General features: G+C 38.1%; 1 long non-coding RNA gene across 1 annotated transcript in view; it reads left to right on the top strand.

Annotated features, from left to right (window-relative positions):
• The window catches only part of LOC143647864 (uncharacterized), a 127,090-nt gene that overhangs the window by 76,505 nt on the left and 31,925 nt on the right, over positions 1-18,660 (top strand). The gene's annotated exons all lie outside the window — the stretch shown is intronic.

The following is an 18,660-nucleotide window of genomic DNA, read 5'->3' as shown; positions in this document are numbered from 1 at the left end:
TTTACTCCTATTATTTATTTATTTTTAATCTGTATGTTTTATTCATCTGTCGATAAGGTAGATAAAAGGAGCATCAGACACAAGTTTTTCACAATCACACAGTCACACTGTGAAAGCTATATCATTATACAATCATCTTCAAGAAACATGGCTACTGAAACACAGCTCTACATTTTCAGGCCATTCCCTCCAGCCTCTCTGTTATGCCTTAACTAAACAGGTGATATCTACTTAATGTGTAAGAATAACCTCCAGGACAACCTCTCAACTCTGTTTGGAATCTCTCAGCCATTGATACTTTATTTTGTCTCATTTCTCTCTTCCCCCTTTCTCTGAAGAAGGTTTTCTCAATCCCTTGATGCTGAGACCCAGCTTATTCTAGTATTTCTACGCCACTTTTGCATGGAGGTTTACACTCGGGGGAGTCATGTCCCACGTAGAGGGGAAGGCAGTGACTTCACTTGCCGTGTTGGCTGAGAGAGAGAGGCCACATCTGAGCAACAAAAGATAATCCTGCTTATTTTAATAAGCACTTTGTTCCCTCATGAAAACATGTTATAATGATGCCTTTTAAAGTTTCTCTATAGTTTAAGTTCAAAATTAGAGTTTTATGTGAGTCCTTTCTTTTGCCCACTCATTCATTCAACCTCCCTTTGTGGAGTATTAACTATATAGCAAGAATTTTGCAATTTACAAGTTAAGATGCAGTAATTGATTTTAAGAAGTATAAATGCATTGGGAGGGATTAAACTACTTTTGCTCTGTAGAGTCCAGTTCAATGAAATGTTCTGATAACACAGAGTGCGTAGGAAGCACAGAAGAAAAGTAATTAAATTAAACTACAGAAAGGAGCAAGGGAGAGTTCCAGGAGGAAGTAATAATTAATATGAATATTTAAAAGAAGGATCAGCTGGTACAACTACCACTGCCCTTACTAGAACATTTGCATTACCTAAAATTAGAGAATTTTAGATGTATAAGTGACCACAAAGAATATTTAGTCTAATACTCTCGCTTAAAAATAAAGAAACCGAAGCTCATGTATATTATTTGAAAAAGAACGATGGGTGTAGGATCAGATTAAGTGGCAAGAATAGAGTAGACACTCAATAAATACATGTCCCTCCAGGACCATAATTTGTGGGACCAACTGAAAAATGAAAGTAGGGACCTTTGTTCACATTATTAAGACTTTCAAGACAGATACAGCAGAGCATTCATCAAGCGTGGGACTCTTCTAAAGGCAGTGTCCTGTGTAACTGTGTAACACACAGTTCCCAGACTCACGGAGCAGCCCCCCTTCTTCCTTTTACCTAAGTTCCTAGAGGTTACCAGGAGCAGAATTCAAAGAACAACCCAGACCTCCTCATGCCATGTTTCATGCTCTGTGCTATTCAGATTTGAAAGAAAACAACAATAATTGTCAATGCCAATAACGTATATACAGGACCATGTTTCTAAACTTTTCCTGCATACATCCTACAATTGTGCTAAGAGACACGTTCAAAGTCACATTGTGCCAGATGCTCAAATACAGAAATTACCCAGGCCTTTACGCAATGTATCATGAATTCTGCCTTTCTTTTCTGCAGTTTTGTGTAGTATAAAAAGAAGTCTATTTTATGTCATTCAACAAAATATGATCACAATAAGAAAAAGCTCTACAGAATATAGAATTGCATACTTCTAACAAAGCTAGTGGCATAATTTAGTTCTTCTTTTACTTACATGGACAAAGAGTTCTCAAAATTAAAAAAAAAAAAATCATAAGTAATCCACTCACCTGACTAATTTTTTTACTGAGGGGATAATAAGTCCTCACATTTATTCCTATATATTCATTAATTAATTTGTGTCTTCATTTATTCAGGTGATAAACATGAATGAATGTGTCCCAAGAGCCTAGGACAAGGCTAGTTGATAATAGGTGTTCAGTGAAGAGTGAGTAGATGATGGCTGACTGAACGAATGAAGGACCAATAAGTCATAATGGAATATTACTCAGCCTTAAAAAGAAATGAAGCATTGATTCATGCCACAGCATGGATAAGTCATAAAAACCTTTATGCTAAGTGAAAGAAGCCAGTCACAGAAGACCACATATTATATGATTCCATTTATATAAAATGTCTAAAATAGGAAAACCCATAGAACCAGAAAGTAGATTAGTGGTCACCAGGGGCTAGAGGAGAGGGGAATGACAAGTGACTGCTAATGGGGACAGGATTTCTTTGGGGAATGATAAAAATGTTCTGGAATTAGATAGTGATGATGAAGCACTGTACTTACACATACAAGAAACCACTTGGCCAAACCCTTAACGTAATGGTGGCTTCGCCCAGATTCCTGAGGCTTTGGCCTGCCAAAGGCATGATATAAAGTACCTTCTAGAAGTTCCTCCTTTTGTCTCCATTGTTTTAGAAACCACCCAAGGAGCATTGGTACCTCAGGTCTTGCTTGAGAATCCAAAATTAACTAGAAACACTCCATATTGTGTCTCGATTGCATTTCATGATACTTTAGACTATTTATTTGTCATTTTTTCAAGTTTATTTCCAGACTAACATAGCGCAAGATGACCCATAACCTCTTGTGAAATGCTTGATATTTGTCCTTCAGGACAGATGTTAGGCCTATTAATCTGGCTAACAGTAAAATAACAACAGTCACAGCTTATCCTAACATGGGGTAATATGTAAAAATTTTCTAAAGTTTCTTTTATTTTTAACATTCATTTGTTTATGACAACAGAGTGAAGCAAGCATCAGACATTGTCTCTCATTTAAAGAAAAGGAAATGAATGTAGGATTAAACCTCCATCTTCTGGATCCTTCTTTATTATCCTTTCTTCTTCTCTACCAAGGAAAACATGCAGTCCTTCCTCCATTTAATTTTTTGCCCAGTGGTTGGAGAGGAGGATAAGAGGGGGTGGAATGATAAGGGCAAAAGCTTTTGTCCTCCCGGGAAAGTTAAAGGTTAACATCCTATTCCCAAAGGTTAGATAATTAATCATAATTAAAATGACAACCTTGTCTCTGGAAAAGTAATGGAAAAGCAGAAATATAAAATTAAACAGGTATGTAATGTCAGGTAGTACCAAGGAGTTTGAAGAATTAACTTTAAATGTATGTGGGAGATTTTTTCCAAAAAGTTTTATACTAATGTCCAAGCACAAAACAAAATGGTCATTGCATGTAATTTATAAATCAGTGGCCATTCCTGAATTGCATATGTCACCTGGGAGGCGAGTATGGGAGAACACACAGAACAGAAGGTCCACCTTTATGCTAGGAAGCAGAGAGAATAAGGCAACAAGCCAAAACTTGTGTGTTTCTTCAAATTCTTGGTCTGGATCAGAGCGCCTCTCCCTCACTGACCAATAAGGAATGGAATGTAAGGTTGTGATTTTAATGGGTTCACTGCAACCCTGAGCCAAATCTGTTCTAGCCAAATCTCCTGGATTCCTGTAGGGTACAGGCCTTCTGAGCCTCCCTTGAGAAACCCCCTCCCACCTCACATGGAAGTTCTGGGATGTCTCAGCGACAACCCCACCCCCATCAGCTAGACATTCCTGGAATCTGAACTGTGAGAACACTGACTCAGGCACTTGAATTAATTTCCAGTGAATTCAGGATAACTGAAGAGAACACCAACCTACCAAAAGCCACCAATAGACTATTATACTAGGAAATCATAGTTTTTGGAAGCCACCAAAGTTAGGTCTTTTTTTTTTCTCTATTCAACAAATACTTATTGATCACCAACTATATGCCAGCTGCTATTCTAGGTACTGAAGACTCAAGCTGTGAATAAAACATATAAATCTAATGTTCTTGTGGAGACTATCTCCTAGTAAATATAGACTCCTTCCTGCTAAATGTTTTTTTGTAGGAAATATAAGTACATCTTATCCTTCAAGCAGCCATATGATCAAGGCCTTCAGAGTTGCTTGGTTCTGGATTTAAATCCCACAGAAATGTCTTTGAAGCTTCATGTTTAAACAGAAAGCTAAGGCTGGAATCATCTGAAGCTGCGCACTCACATAGTCTGGTGCTGAGCTGAGGAGACTTTAACAGGTGCAGCTGGAACAGCTAGGGCACCCCCAGGCACCTCTATCCCTAAGTGGTCTTTCCAGCATGGTGACTTCAGGGTAGCAGGATTCTCACATGGATTTGTGGCTGGAAGTGGAATCCATCTGCACCACCTTTTATGACGTAACCTTGGAAGGCACATGCCATAGTCTGTTAGTCAAGACAGTTACAAAGGCCGCCCTGAGGATCCTAAGAATTCTATCCTTTCTCTCAAAAGGGATATCTGGTGTTCAGGGCAAAGAAGAGGGGTCCCCTGGATGACCTGGAGACCCTTGACCCCCAAGGGAAAGTGCAGACACTTTGTAGTCAGAGCTGGCATTTCTCTCCATCCCAGCTGTCTCAGGAACGGCCATTTTCCACATGCCCCATCTGTGCATCTAAAACATAATACTTAATCTTCCTCAATAATCTTCAGCTTCCTCATCACTGAGCCTTGGCAGCCCCTCCAGGGACCTTCCTATCAATCACTTCTCACTATCTTTCCTATCAGGACAAGGGACTTGGAGTCCCACCTCTGGAGCTGGGGGTTGCAGGAATTGCAGATCCCAGGGGACTAGCATTCAGCTCACTTCCCAAGAACCAAGGGGACAGGGAGACAGCCCTCCCAGGGGCAGGAATCAAAGCTATGTTCTTATCCTATTCTGTGTGTATTGTTCATAGAACTTTAAAGTAATGGTCTCATTGAGCTTTATTTTCCTCATCTGTAAAAAATAGGATGATGGTTATTTTTTTGTCAAGTATTGCTCTAACAGAACATTAGACAAAGAATGAAGAGTTTCAATTTGTATTTCTTAACAAATCTTAGGTTCCATCCTTTCTTTTCCAAAGCTAAGGACTTCAAGACAAAAGACATCTCCGTAGCATTTTCAACCCCAGATCAAACCCATGTAATCAAAGGTATTCTACTTGATTAGTCCCCTACTCTCTTTACAGGCCTCTCCAACACCCAGTCCAGTGCTTCTCAAACCGTTGTTCATTATCATGCCCATAAAGACACTTTTTTAGAGACTTCTTTCTAAGGTTCCTTCCCCCTTGAAATTTAATAACACAGATATGCCATAAATATTCTGTATGTATGTATACATCTATCTGTGCTTTGTACACACACAAAAAAATTTGCTTCGTAAGAACCAGTTTTCACCCCATGGAGATGATATTATCCCAATGAAAATACATGGTCTATTCTACAAAAGTGCTAGGAGAATTTGTGAGGAAATATTTCTTAATGCCTTTGAAAGAAGACATTATTTGATTCTGTTTCAGAACAGACTCTTCCTGTCATCATCATGACTATTAGAGGTATAAGAACATTGGTCAAGTTTTGTTTTGTTTTTTATTAAAGCAATTTTGACCGTTAGCATTGCTCTGTTACCTTTGTTATAACTGATTAAAAAAATGTTAAAATGTTACTGTTAACTATCGCCTTCAGTTCCCATTGGGTGTATTTTTCCCATATATGACCCTACTATCAACACCTTGTAATAGTGATGCACATTTGTTCTGGCTCATGGAAGAACATTCTTTATTTGTACTATTCACCATATTCATTGTCCACAACAAGGTTCACTGTTCTATAGTCTCACGTTTCATATTTTAGTTTTCCTTCTAGTGGCATAACCGACCCTAAACTTCCCCTTTCTACCACAGTCACACACACTTTTTAGTGCTATTAATTACATTCACAATAGCGTGCTACTAGCACCTCTATCCATTTCCAAACATTTACAAACAACCTTATTAAAAAGTCTTTGGCCAAGTTTTAACAAAGTTTTTACATCTATGATTAGCCATAAAGGACAAAGCCTAGAGCACAAGAAATTAAATGACGATGTAATGAGTAGGTGTCTTTTCCTACTCAGAGGACACTATCTGCGGCACAAGTACACTGATAATGTGGCTAAGCCTCTGTTTCAGTTTAGTAAAGCTGCTGGAATGCAATATACCAGAAATGGATTGGGTTTTTTTTTTTTTTTTTTAGCATAATAGTTGATTTTTGTTGAGCCTTCTTAGGTGCTTAGCACTACCCTAAGCATTTTTTTTTGGTTTGTTTTTTTTTTAATTTTTTTATTAATTAAAAAAAATTACAAGAAAGAAACACAAACATTCCCAACACATACACTCAACAATTCACAATATCATCACATAGTTGCATATTCATCATCATGATAATTTCCCAGAACATTTGCATCAATTCAGAAAAAGAAATAAAAAGACAACAGAAAAATAAAAAAAAAACAGAAAAAAAAAATTTATATACCATACCCCTGATCACTAGCATTTCAAACTAAATTTATTTTAACATTTGTTCCCCCTATTATTTATTTTTATTCCATATGTTCTACTCATCTGTTGACAAGGTACATAAAAGGAGCATCAGACACAAGGTTTTCACAATCACACAGTCACATTGTGAAAGCTATATCATTATACAATCATCATCAAGAAACATGGCTACTGGAACACAGATCTACATTTTCAGGCAGTTCCCTCCAGCCTCTCCATTACATCTTGGTTGGATTGGCTTTTACAAAGGAGATTTATTACGCTATAAACTACAATTCTAAGGCTATGAAAATATTCAAATTATGGTATCCAGCAAGAGGATACCTTCACTGAGAAAAGGCTGATGGCATCTGGGTTCCCCTGTCACATGGGAAGACACATGGCGATGTCTGCTGGCCCTTTTCTCCTGGGCTGGTTTCAAAATGGCTCTTTCAACTCCAGCGGGTCCTTCTGGCTTCTGCTGAAACATTTCTATCTCTGCGCTCTCTCCAAAATGTCTCTCCCTTGAAGGACTCCAGCAAGCGGATTAAGAGCCACCATAAATGGGCTGGGTCACATGTCCATGGGAACAACCTAATCAGAAGGTCCCACACAACATGAGGTCTGCACCCAAAGATTGGATTAAAAGAATGTGGCTTTTCTTGGGTGTATGACAGAGTCAAACCACCACAGCCTCCAAAACTAGTCCATGTCAATTCACTGGTTCTTTTTACTTTATTCCATGTGGATATCCACATGTTACCCTGATTAAATTTTTGTTCCTCACTTGACATTATAACTAGTACCACTTTTATGTTAGTGCATATAACTGAAAATTTTTGTGAGAACTTTGCTAAATTGCAGTATTTATTTGAAGTTTTAAATAACTCTGATAACAAATAGTAAAATTTAGTTTCTACACTGAACTTTTAAAAAATGTCATATTTCTTTTCATTATTTTGAAAAAAAACCTCAAAGTTTTCTTACAAAGCATTTCATCCACAAAAAAGACTTGTACACAAGCATTTATAGCAGCTTTATCCATAACTGCCAAAAACAAATTATGCTATATCTCTACAGTGGGATACTACTCAGCAATAAAGAGGATGAATTACTAATTCATGCAACAACTTGGATGAATCTCAGAAACATGTTTAAAGAAAGAAGCCAGACACAAAAGAACACATACTCTTTGATTCCATTTTTATAGAACTCTAGTAAAACAACTCTAATCTATAGTGACAGAAAGCAGGAAAGTGGTGCCTATGGCCAGGAGTCAGAGGAGATTGACTGGAGAGGACACAAGGGAACTTTTGGGAGTTATGGAATATTTTATATTTTTATTGTGGTGATGGGTTACATAAACTATACATTTGTCAAAAGTTATCAACTACAAACTTAAAATGGGTGCAAAAAAAGGTAGGTTGAATTGTTTTTAAAGAAGCAGCAGCAAAAGTGACTTATTGTGAAAATGCCAACAAGTAGCATTTACACAATTATTAAAGCAGTCATCTTGTAGTGCAAACCCCAGTACCTTTTTAACAGCTTTATTGAGGTATAATTTACATGCCATAAAATTTTCCCATTGAAAGCATATAGCTAGATGACTTTTAGTAATTATCTACAGTTATACGACCATTATAACCACAAATCAACATATCCATCACTCCAAAATGTTCCCACACTCCTGTTTTTCAGTCAATCCACTCTCTCACTCCCAGCCCCAGGCATCCATATAATTTGGGGGGTGGGGGTGGGGGTGGGTGTATGGTTCTGGAATGGAACCCAGGTCTCCCACATGGAAGGCAAGCAGTCTACAACTGAACCACCTGTGCACCCCCAGGCAACCCTATAATTTTGCCTTTTCTAACAACTTCATATAAATGGAATTTTACATCATCTAAAATGCAGCCTTTCGTGTCATTTTTGTATCTTTTAATCTCTGCTCCCTCCACCCCCTTCTTTTTCATTTTCTTAAAGAAACTCACGCTCACTGGGGTTTGTCTGAGATCACATGTGAGCAACAGACCTGGTAAAGGCACACCTTTGCTCAGCCCAGGGCTTTTCCAGGACACCATGTGTTGTCAGGAGATGTCCACCAGGATGGGAAAAACAACAGACAAACAAAAAACATGGTTTGGGGAATCAGATTTGCTACCATCTTTAGCCATGCAATCTCAGTAACTAATCAACTTTTCTAATTAGTTCAATTCTCCCCTATAAAAATTAAGGAAAATATTTACTGCATAGTTCTGTTGTAAGGAATAAATTAAGTGCATAAAGCACATAACACTGGGCTAGAAAGACATTAAGAACATAATAAATGATCGTTATTGTTGACTGGAAAATCACTTGAAGCACATTCCATCTTGAGAGAAAGCACACAAGGAGGGAGAGTCTTACAATATGGTAATTGAATTCTGGAGTTCAAGCATTGGCTTATTTAAATTTTCAAAGAAAAATGAATCCTACAGACCAAAGACAGTGCCAGCTAAGTTGGGAATGATTTGCTGAATGTAGTTAACTGAAGCGTAGCTTTACTTCTTTGGAAGGAAGAACATTTTCTAGTTAATCTTTTTCTTCCCTAATTTTGTATTTCACTCAATAGTTCTCACCCTGGCTGCATGTTAGAAAACAAATAACAATGTCTTGACCCCACCCCCAGAAATTCTGATTTTTCATTTGTCTGAAGAAGCATCTGGACATCAGAGGTTTTAAAGGTTCCCCAGTTATGTTAATGTACAGCCCTTTCGAAGAATCAGTGGCCTAGCTAACAATTTGATTCATTTCCTGTGTTTTAGGGAATGGGTTCAAAATTGTGGATTGAAGTATCTTTACAGCATGCCATTTCTGACACTTTAGGAAGAAACAAAGCACCAGACCTGCCTGTCCCACCCAGCTGCTCCATTCACAGATGATCTTTCCTCGTTTTTCTAACCAGCACTGGATATTTGTGTGAAGGCTGTGTATGACTGATATTAGCTACTTAGGCTTGGAAAGAAGAGATTGTCCTCCACCTCCACACCCTACCCTACCACTTTCTTTTCAGTCCTTGGGCAGAGCTGGATGTTTAAACATATATTCTTTAAGCAATAAGGGTATCTTTCATGAAGAACAACTTTAAGGAACCAAAAAATATCTGCATGGACTGTTGCTCTAACTGAAAGTTCTAAAGACTCAGGAAGCCTGAGAAAATTTCCTCTATTGGTCTTCAAATATATAATTGTAAAATTAATGGAATTCATTTTAAGAACTCTAAGGAATTTTCTAGTTATAAGTTCTCTGATTTGGTGGTTGTAATTCTCATAACTAATATAATAATGTTATTTATGGCTCCATTTGCAACTCTATTACTATAACTGCCTAAAATGAAGGATTAGATCTCTGTTAAAATCATCAGTGCTTATATGAAAATGATACATTTGGTCTCTGAACAGTATATTTGAATTGCATCTCCCAAGATAGTTATACTTTCAGTTATACTTTCCAGAAGGAACTGACAGCTGTAATTGAGGAATATCTTCATTAATAAATTATTATCCTTCACAGATAAGGTGTCCTCAGAACCCTAGTTAAATGATTTACTGACTGGTCAACTATGCTATACGAAGTTGTAATGTGACATTAATCATTCCTGACGTGATAATTAGGAGCTTTTGTGTGACACTTGTGGCTTCCTGGGAAAATCACTCATAAATCTAAACAAACCATAAGTCCAAGCCAGCAGAAAGCTCTTGCTATGGAATTGAAGGAGAGTTTTTTTAAAGAAAGGAAAACAACTCTAAATAGCAAAATAAATATTTTCATCTTCATCTGGGTGACCTTATGCTAAACCTCTTTCCTTATGAGAATTGCTAGTCTCCACGCCTGCGGTTTTGTGGCATGTCAGTAATGTAGGGGATTCTATCCATAGTCCAGCAATGGGCCACTTCCCAACCATACAAACCTGATTCCCTCCTCTTTTCTCCACAAACACACATATACTCACTAGCTCCTATTTGATGGGATTCTCTTTCTTTCACACCAACTTGTAACTATAGATTGGATATTTGTTCCTGGGATATCCATAATCATACTTGCTTCCTTGTTTCTAAAACTCATCCTAGCAAGTCTTCAGTCACATTGAAGCCCTGCTTTTCGGTGGTGCCAAGGTTGGAAAAAATGTAGGTCAATGAAATATCTGAAATAAGACACATCAAATTAAGTTTATTAGTTCATTCATTTGTAGACGTTCAAGAACAAGAGTTATGACTAAATAAAAAAGATTCCACAAATCCAAGAGATTAGATAGTCTGCCCCAAGAATATAATACTGCAGAACCCAGTCCATCATGCTGTTTCTGATAATATCAAGGAAACCCCAGTGCAGTGTCAGCACTGCCATGGAGCTATCTGAGAGAAGCTGGAGACTTTAAGGTCAAAATGACAGAGTCCTCAAACAGAAGTCATAGACACTAATCAAAACTTGAACTTATCTGAGATATGAAATATGCTTTTCAGGAATGGACCATGTGCATTTCTGAAACCAGTTCTACTCTTCATGAACCAGCAGCTCACACAGAATATCCCCAAATGCAGAAGTCAATATCACTCTTTAAAGCAACAGTTTACAAATGCTTTCTTTTTGACAGCAGAACCCCTTGTCCAAAATTAAATGTCACCAAAGATATCCAGTATACAATGTGTATATATATAATAAAAGTATATGTTCTAGTTGGCGAGCTGCCAAAATGCAAGATATTAGAAACAGAATGGCTTTTTAAAAAGGGGAATGTTATAAGTTGCTAGTTTACAGTTCTAAAGCTATGAAAATACCCAAATTAAAGCAAGGATATAGAAATGTCCAGTCTAAGGCATCCAAAGAAAGATACTTTGATTCAAGAAGGCCAATGACGTTCAAGGGTTCTCTCTCAGTTGGAAGGGCACATGGCAAACATGGGGATGTCTGCTAGCTTTCTCTCCAGGCTTTTAGTTTCATGAAGCTCCCTAGAGCATATTCCTTCTTCATCTCCAAAGGTCTCTGGCTTCATGGGTTCTCATGATTCTCCCATGGCTCTGTAGTTGCTCTCTCCAAAATGCTTCCTTTTTTTAGGGTTTCCATCTATTAATGAAGATCCACCTGGAATAGGTGGAGCCACATCTCCCTGGAGATAATCTAATCAACTTTCCAACCTATGGTGATGAGTAAGGATTAAAAGAAATGGCTGCCTCCATGAGATGGATCAGGATTAAAACTTGGCTTTTCTGGGGTACATAACCCTTTCAAACTGGCACAGTGTATAAAAATAAAAAGTATATAAAATATATATTTTTAAAGTATATAAAAAATAAATGAATATACCAAGGGATGAGGTTGGAAAATGTGTTCCGTTCTGTATAGGGATGGACAGTCACCTTCCCACCAAAACCTATGACTATACACATAAGATACTTTAAGGAGCTGCCATTAGAGGCTAATGGGCTCAAGTCCATACCCTGTAAAACCTCCAGTGGAAACATCTTTGCTATCAAAAAGGAGAATCTGTAGGAGCAGCAATGTTTCATGGTTACCATGGAGCACAATGAAACCTAACTATGACTGGCAGCCTCCCTGGCTGCATGAAGAGACTCAACCAGAGGGTGTCTCATTCTGAGTCATCAGGATATTTCTCAGGGGAATTTAAGCAACTGGTCTTGCAAGTTGAAGCCTCTTGAAAGAATGCATACCCTTTAGCACCTGACAGGTAAAATCAAGGTACCTGCATAACTGGAAGATTCACCTCATTTAAGAACCTGTTAGCACTTGGTATTTGCAAGAAGTAATCATTGCTATAGGAGAGTCCAAATCTCTTTATCAAATCATGAAGATAACATATTGGACTGGGTCAGAAGAGCTCTAGTCTCATCCCAACTTTACCATCAATTTATCTTTTTTCAGAAGTGGACCAGTTTCCTCATCTGCAAAGGAAAGACTGGATTAGGCCATTGAATCTCAAATTTTAGCAGGTACAGGAATTTGCTGCTTATTTAAATGTGAGTTTTCTAGGCCTGTAATCCCCCTAAAAATCCTCATTCAGGGTTCTGTGGCAAGATCCAGGTATTTGCATTATTAATCGGTACTACAGGTAATTGACAGATTCCTCCACTTTCACACGCACACACACACGTGCACACACTTTGAGAAACACTGGACCAGATGATCGCCAAAGCCGTTCTGCCTCTAAAGCCTTTCTGGCTATGATTCTCTGTATCTAAGTTTCATCCAAGGAATGTGTGATGTTGAGGTCTGACCTTCTACCTGCTGCAGAATTATAAAGTCTTTTGCTCATTTTAAGTACACTGGACCATGACATTGTAATCAAGTCCAGAGGAGAGAGGAAATGATGCCTGAACAGAGTTCATTTTGCTGACCTTCATCCTGTGTAGGCTGGTGATTTTCTATCCTCTGTGTGTATGCTTTAAACAGTGTCCCACAATTGAAGAAAATTGTTTTTAATGTTCCTTCAGCATCCTCCCTTCTCTGTCTCCTGATCCTGCTTCCTATCCTATTTCTGTGAGGTCTCAGAACCTGAGAGGACAAGGTAGCAAGGGCCTAAAACTAGAAAGGAGGCATGGGGAAGACTTTACAGGGACTGGCTGAATGCTCCTACAATAGCCCTATCACATTGCTTCTGTATCTTATTTATATAATTATCCATCATTAGATTGGGAGCTTCTCTAAAGGAGAGACTGAGTCCTAATTATCTTCTAAGTCCAGCAGAGTGCTTGGCATGTGTTCTAGTTTGGTAGCTGCTGGAATGCAATATACCAGAAATGAAATGGCTTTTTGAAAAGGGGAATTTAATAAATTAGTTTACAGTTCTAAGGCCAAGAAAATGTCCCAATTAAAACAAGTCTATAAAAATGTCCAAGCTTAGGCACCCAGGGAAAGATACCTCGGTTCCAGAAGGCTGATGACATTTAGTGTTTTTCTCTCAACTGGGAAGGCATGTGGTGAACATGGCGAGAGTCTGCAAGCTTTCTGTCCTGGCTTCTTGTTTCATGAAGCTCTCCCGGGGACTTTCTCCTTCATCTCCCAAGGTAGCTGGGTGGTGGACTCTGCATCTCATGGGTATGTCATTCTGAAGCTTTCTCCAAAATACTTCTTCTTTATAGGATTCCAGTAAACTAGTCAAGACCCACTTAGAATGGGTGGAGACACATCTCCATCTAAGCAAGTTTAATACCCACAGTTGATTGAATCACATGTCTGTGGAGGTAACCTGATCAAGTTTCCAACCTATAGTGCTGAATAGGGATTAGAAGAAACGATTGCTCCACAGGATTGATTAGGTAAAACATGGCCTTTCTAGGGTACATAAATCCTTTCAAACTGGCACAGCATGTATTTTAGTTTCTCAGCTGTTAAAGCAAATACCATACAATAAATTGGCTTAACAACAGGGCTTTATTGGTTCCTGATTTCAGAGGCTACAAGGCTTACTTCCTCCCAGGGCCAACATCTTCTGGTGGGTCAGCAATCGTTGGGGTTCCTTGGGTTTTCTATCACATGGCAATACACATTATGACATCTTCTCCTTTTTTTTCTGGGTTCCAGTGACTTCCAGCTTCTGGCTGCTCCCCATGGCTTCTCTCATGTGTCCAATTTTCTTTGCTTACAGGGACTTTAGTCACATTGTATTAAGGCCCACCCTCATTTGTTTTGGGCACAATTTGACTAATAACATCTTCAAAGGTCCTATTTACAAATGGGTTTTAACCCACAGGACCAAGTGTTAGGACCTTAACATACCTTTTGTGGGTGACCTGATTCAATCTCCAACAACATACTGTGGTAATGTATATCATGCTTGAGTGAAAGGACTCTTGTGGAAGGAAACTTTCCATTCAAGTATTTTCTAAAAAATGGATGATACTTTCTTTGGTGTTTCTGTTACTCCAAAATTTTTGAAAAGGGGAGAAGGAGGGGGCATTTTCTGTATACTTGGTTTTTCTCTCTTTTGATCTTTCATTAATCTTTACAAATGTAAAATAAGAGAAACAATTTCATGGTTTAAAGCTACAGACCTTTCAGACTGTTTTTTTGACAAATTTTCCAAGTGACAGAATGAAAATGTTATGATTAAAAGTCCAAAACACAGCATGGTACCCAAAACTGGAAATTATACAAAGATGTAGAAAGAACAGATGTAGAAGGAAAGGGAGATACATTGAAGAGTGCCAAAAAATGTCAATAACTATGTCAATTGCAAAAGCTATAAAGCATATTTGAGGCATCAACCTGGTGTGGACGTGCTCTTTGTCACTAGCCCTTGCACTGCACAAAAAAGTAAAATATTTTGAAACCTGTGATTCATTATGTGAGTGTGATATTTAAGCCACTTATTTAGGGTGAATGTATAATTTATCATCCAAAGTGGAACACTTTTGTGAGTGAAAGGGGCATTAAAACAAATTTGTCTCAAACAATCCAAGACATATGGTTTCTCTACTCTTCATCCACATAAGGGGTTTCTTTTTACTTTGTGTATTTTGTTCAGAATGTTCTTATTTTGCTCAAAGGGGAATATTAATTAGTCTCCCACAGTGTACCAGCCTGAAGTGAACATAAATCTACTTCAAACACACCTAATTGCAGCCCAGCTGGAAGGACAGAACCCAATCCAGTGTTTTCCAAGGGGAGGGCATGTACCACCATGTGAGAATGAGGTTGGGGGTTACAAAAGGCACTGCACAAAATAACATTGAATAACAGAAGGAGAAAGCTCTCTGTCCCTGGCTCTTCCAAGTCTTCTGATTATAGCAATGAGAAACCTGGATTTAGATGCTAAATTGTCTTTAACACAACTCTTTAACAGTCATTAATCTCTCATTGTAACAGAGAACAGATCTCTAATACACAATTTTTTAATGTGACTGGAATTAAATAGCATCCCTTTGCTTTCTTTGTGTTTTTTAAAAATTTTTTTGCTTATTTTTATTTCTATTCTCTGTGTCAATTTTTATATGACCTATTTATTGCAGGTTTTACTAGTTTTCCACTTAGGATAATGCTAAAAGTTTTCTTTTAAAATATATTGAACTATGAAAGGATCCAATTAAAAATTAGAAGTGGTATATGGATATGAGCAAAAAAAGTTTTTAAATAAAATATCTTCAAGACAGAGCTACTAGCCAAATGATAAAGGAATTAGGATTTTGACCTAACACGCATACATTTCTAATCCAAGTCGCTATGGGAGACAAGGTTGTTAAGACTTCAGCCATATCTAGGTCTTTCTCTGAAAGTCAAAACATCTGTTAGGAGGACATAAACTTATGGTATCTCCATGAAAAAGGGAGATCCCAATAACTTGTTGTAAAGTAAGGAACTTTGTCTGAATATACCAAGACAAAGAGGAGAAATGGAAATTTAGCCAAAGGTAAGCAGAGGTTGCAAACTAAGGGAGTCTAAATCATTCATAAAGAAGAAGGAGGAAAGAACATAGTTATTATTATTCAGAGGTGAATAATATGACAGAAGGTAGTGCTTATAGGTGAGAACAGATGAAGACTGTCATGGTACACCTGCTGTGAAATCCACTCCACAAAGTTGACTGGGACAAAAATGAGATTTAAAAAAAATGGGATAAAAGTCTTTGCTACTTCAACAAGTGTTCCCTACCCAACCTGTACCCACAACCACCTAGCATGCTAGCCTTACTCATATTTTAGAGAAAAATTAATGTGTTAGAAAAAGCTTCCTATGGAATCTTTCAATACTTAAATGTGATATGAGACATGTGAGCTGGAAATGGGTTTTTAGAACTTGTCAGTACATTCATGGTGATTCAAATCATGACAGTGGAAGAAATTACCCTCTATGCGTTCATCACATTTCATCCACACTATTCTTGTCTGCAATTCATATTCTCCTCATATAAACCTTCCTCTGGTCTGGCTAACTTCTGCTCTTCATTGTTACAGGCTCAGCTTAAAATCCCCACCCATCCCCACTCTTACCCTTGCAGTATTTTCTCATTGCCTATACTTTCCTAGTTCTCATAAAACCATTGTTATTTATTTAATATTCCCTATTAAACCTTAAATTCCCTAAGGGCAAAATAAGGTTTACCATGATATCCCCAACATCTCATCTACTTCTAGCACATAGTTAGCACTTGCTAAATGAATAGACAAGTAAGTGACTCATGAGCATTCATCTGAGAAGCAAATTGACCAGCCTCTTTGGATATAGAGTAGGGAAGAGAGAAAGAACCCCAAATCAGATATAGCTCAGGCCAGAAGAAAACACAATAGAGCTGAGCTTCCCAGAGAATGTGCGGGAGAGGGAGTGGACATTAATCAGTTCATATATCCAAAGGGACCTCCAATATGGGTTGCTGTTGGTCATAAGTGGCTTAGGAAATGGGCAAGGCTGATTCAAAATTTGGAGATACTGTTGCCGAACAGGACATTACAGCACTGTGATATCTGCTCATTTTGTTTATAAGAATTATCTTATCAACATATATGCTTTTTAAATCTCCTCCTGTTTGAATAAGCATCTACTCCATGGATGGAATTGTTGAGCCATGTCCCCCTTGTATGAAAGGAGTACACCTTATATAACCGAGATGGGGAAGCTTACTTAGCATGCTTCCCCACTCGATTATAGTTCTGTTAAAAACGGAGCTGTTTATTTAAACAGCTGCCTAAAAAGAAACTAGTCACTAGGAAAACATTTTCTAATAATTACCGTAAGAAAGGCAGCTATGTAACTTTGGACAGATTGTTTAATTTCCGTGAATCTCAGTTTCCTTATCTGTAAAAATGTAATTATAGTACTTATCTTACATGGAAGATGTGGTGCTCAAATACATAAAATAGCAGACATTCACATTGAAAATATACAAAGTTGTCATTATTTGTAATAATTTAAAGTAAATGTTAAGGAAATACAAATACTTTAGCATACTGCAATACCCTTTTCACTAAACATTAATTCCTCTATCCCAAACCTCAATCTAAACTGTGTTTTCCTTCAGGTCTCGGTAGAATATAACCTTTTATTTTTACCTTGAACCTTTTTTTCCCCGAGCTCTAGAAGCCTTGTAGACAGGTATGAGTTGGTAAGCAGGTCCCTGGAAGCACTTCCCCGCAGCTATATTCCTCTCACTCTAGGAGATAGCTTTTGAATCCCCCTTAAAAGGCCAGACTGTATTAGTTGAGGAGTCCACCTCTCAGTTCCTATTTCTTTCTTGCCCCGAGGCATCCTTTTGACCTACACAATGAGCACCAGCCCCAGCCCCACCGACTGACCTCTCCTGCTACCAACTTTCAGATTGGAACCTATTTTTCCCTTCTCCAGGTTTATCAAGGCATTGTTCTTGTACCTCCTCTAACAGAATCACCAGTTGCCTCACCATAGACTTTCTAAATCAAATTCCATGGGAGTAAAGTCAAGAATCCACATTGTATCAAACTCCAAAGGTGATTCTTCACAAAAAGTTTGAGAATCCTGACCTTAGGCCACAGGTGCAGTATTTATGTGGACAGAGAAAGATTTCTGGACTTTTAGCGCAGCACTCTGCTTTGCTTTTAAGCCTCTTTAGGTTGTTTTTGCCTCTTGTATCTTTGTTTGAGAAATACTCCAATTGAATCAACTGTAAGCCTTGTGTGTACTTTGACAAACCTACCTGAGAAATTGCTCCCTAACCACTGAAGTCTCACTTCAGTAATTTCTGATGAATTCATAGATTAAATAACCAATACCCCAAGTTAATAGGTAATAGGCTCACATCAGCAGCTCCCAGAGCATTAGATACATGTTGTTGACAGAGGAAAAGGTGATTTTAGAAGGTACAGCATGTGGCATTAATTAGCAACTGTGTTAGTTTGCCACCTGCCAGAATGTGATATACAAGAACAGCAACGGCTTTTTAAAAGGGAAATTTAATAAGTTACAAGTTTATATTTCTAAACCTATAAAGATGCCCAAACTTCCAAACTAAGGCATCCAAGGAAAGATTCCTTAATTCAAGGAAGGCTGATGGGTCAGGAACACCTCTTGTCAGCAGTCTAGTCACAAGGCTGGCATCTGCTAGACCCTTTCTCCTGGGCTCCGTTGCTTTCAGCCTCTGTTCTTGTCGGGGTTCCTCAGTTTCCTTCTCTGGAGCTGAATTTCATCTCTTGGCTTTCCTTGGCTGTCTCCAGGTTCTGGCTTGCTTAACATCTCATGGCAACATCTGCTAGCTTTCTCTCCAGGCTTTTTCAACTGCTTCCCTAGGGCTCCATCCATTCTGGTAGGCACTCTCCAAAATGTTTCCTCTTTTAAAGGATTCCAGTAA

Source organism: Tamandua tetradactyla, chromosome 10 (genome assembly GCF_023851605.1).
Source record: "Tamandua tetradactyla isolate mTamTet1 chromosome 10, mTamTet1.pri, whole genome shotgun sequence".
Lineage (NCBI taxonomy): Eukaryota > Metazoa > Chordata > Mammalia > Pilosa > Myrmecophagidae > Tamandua > Tamandua tetradactyla.
This window is presented reverse-complemented; position numbering and strand designations above follow the sequence as displayed.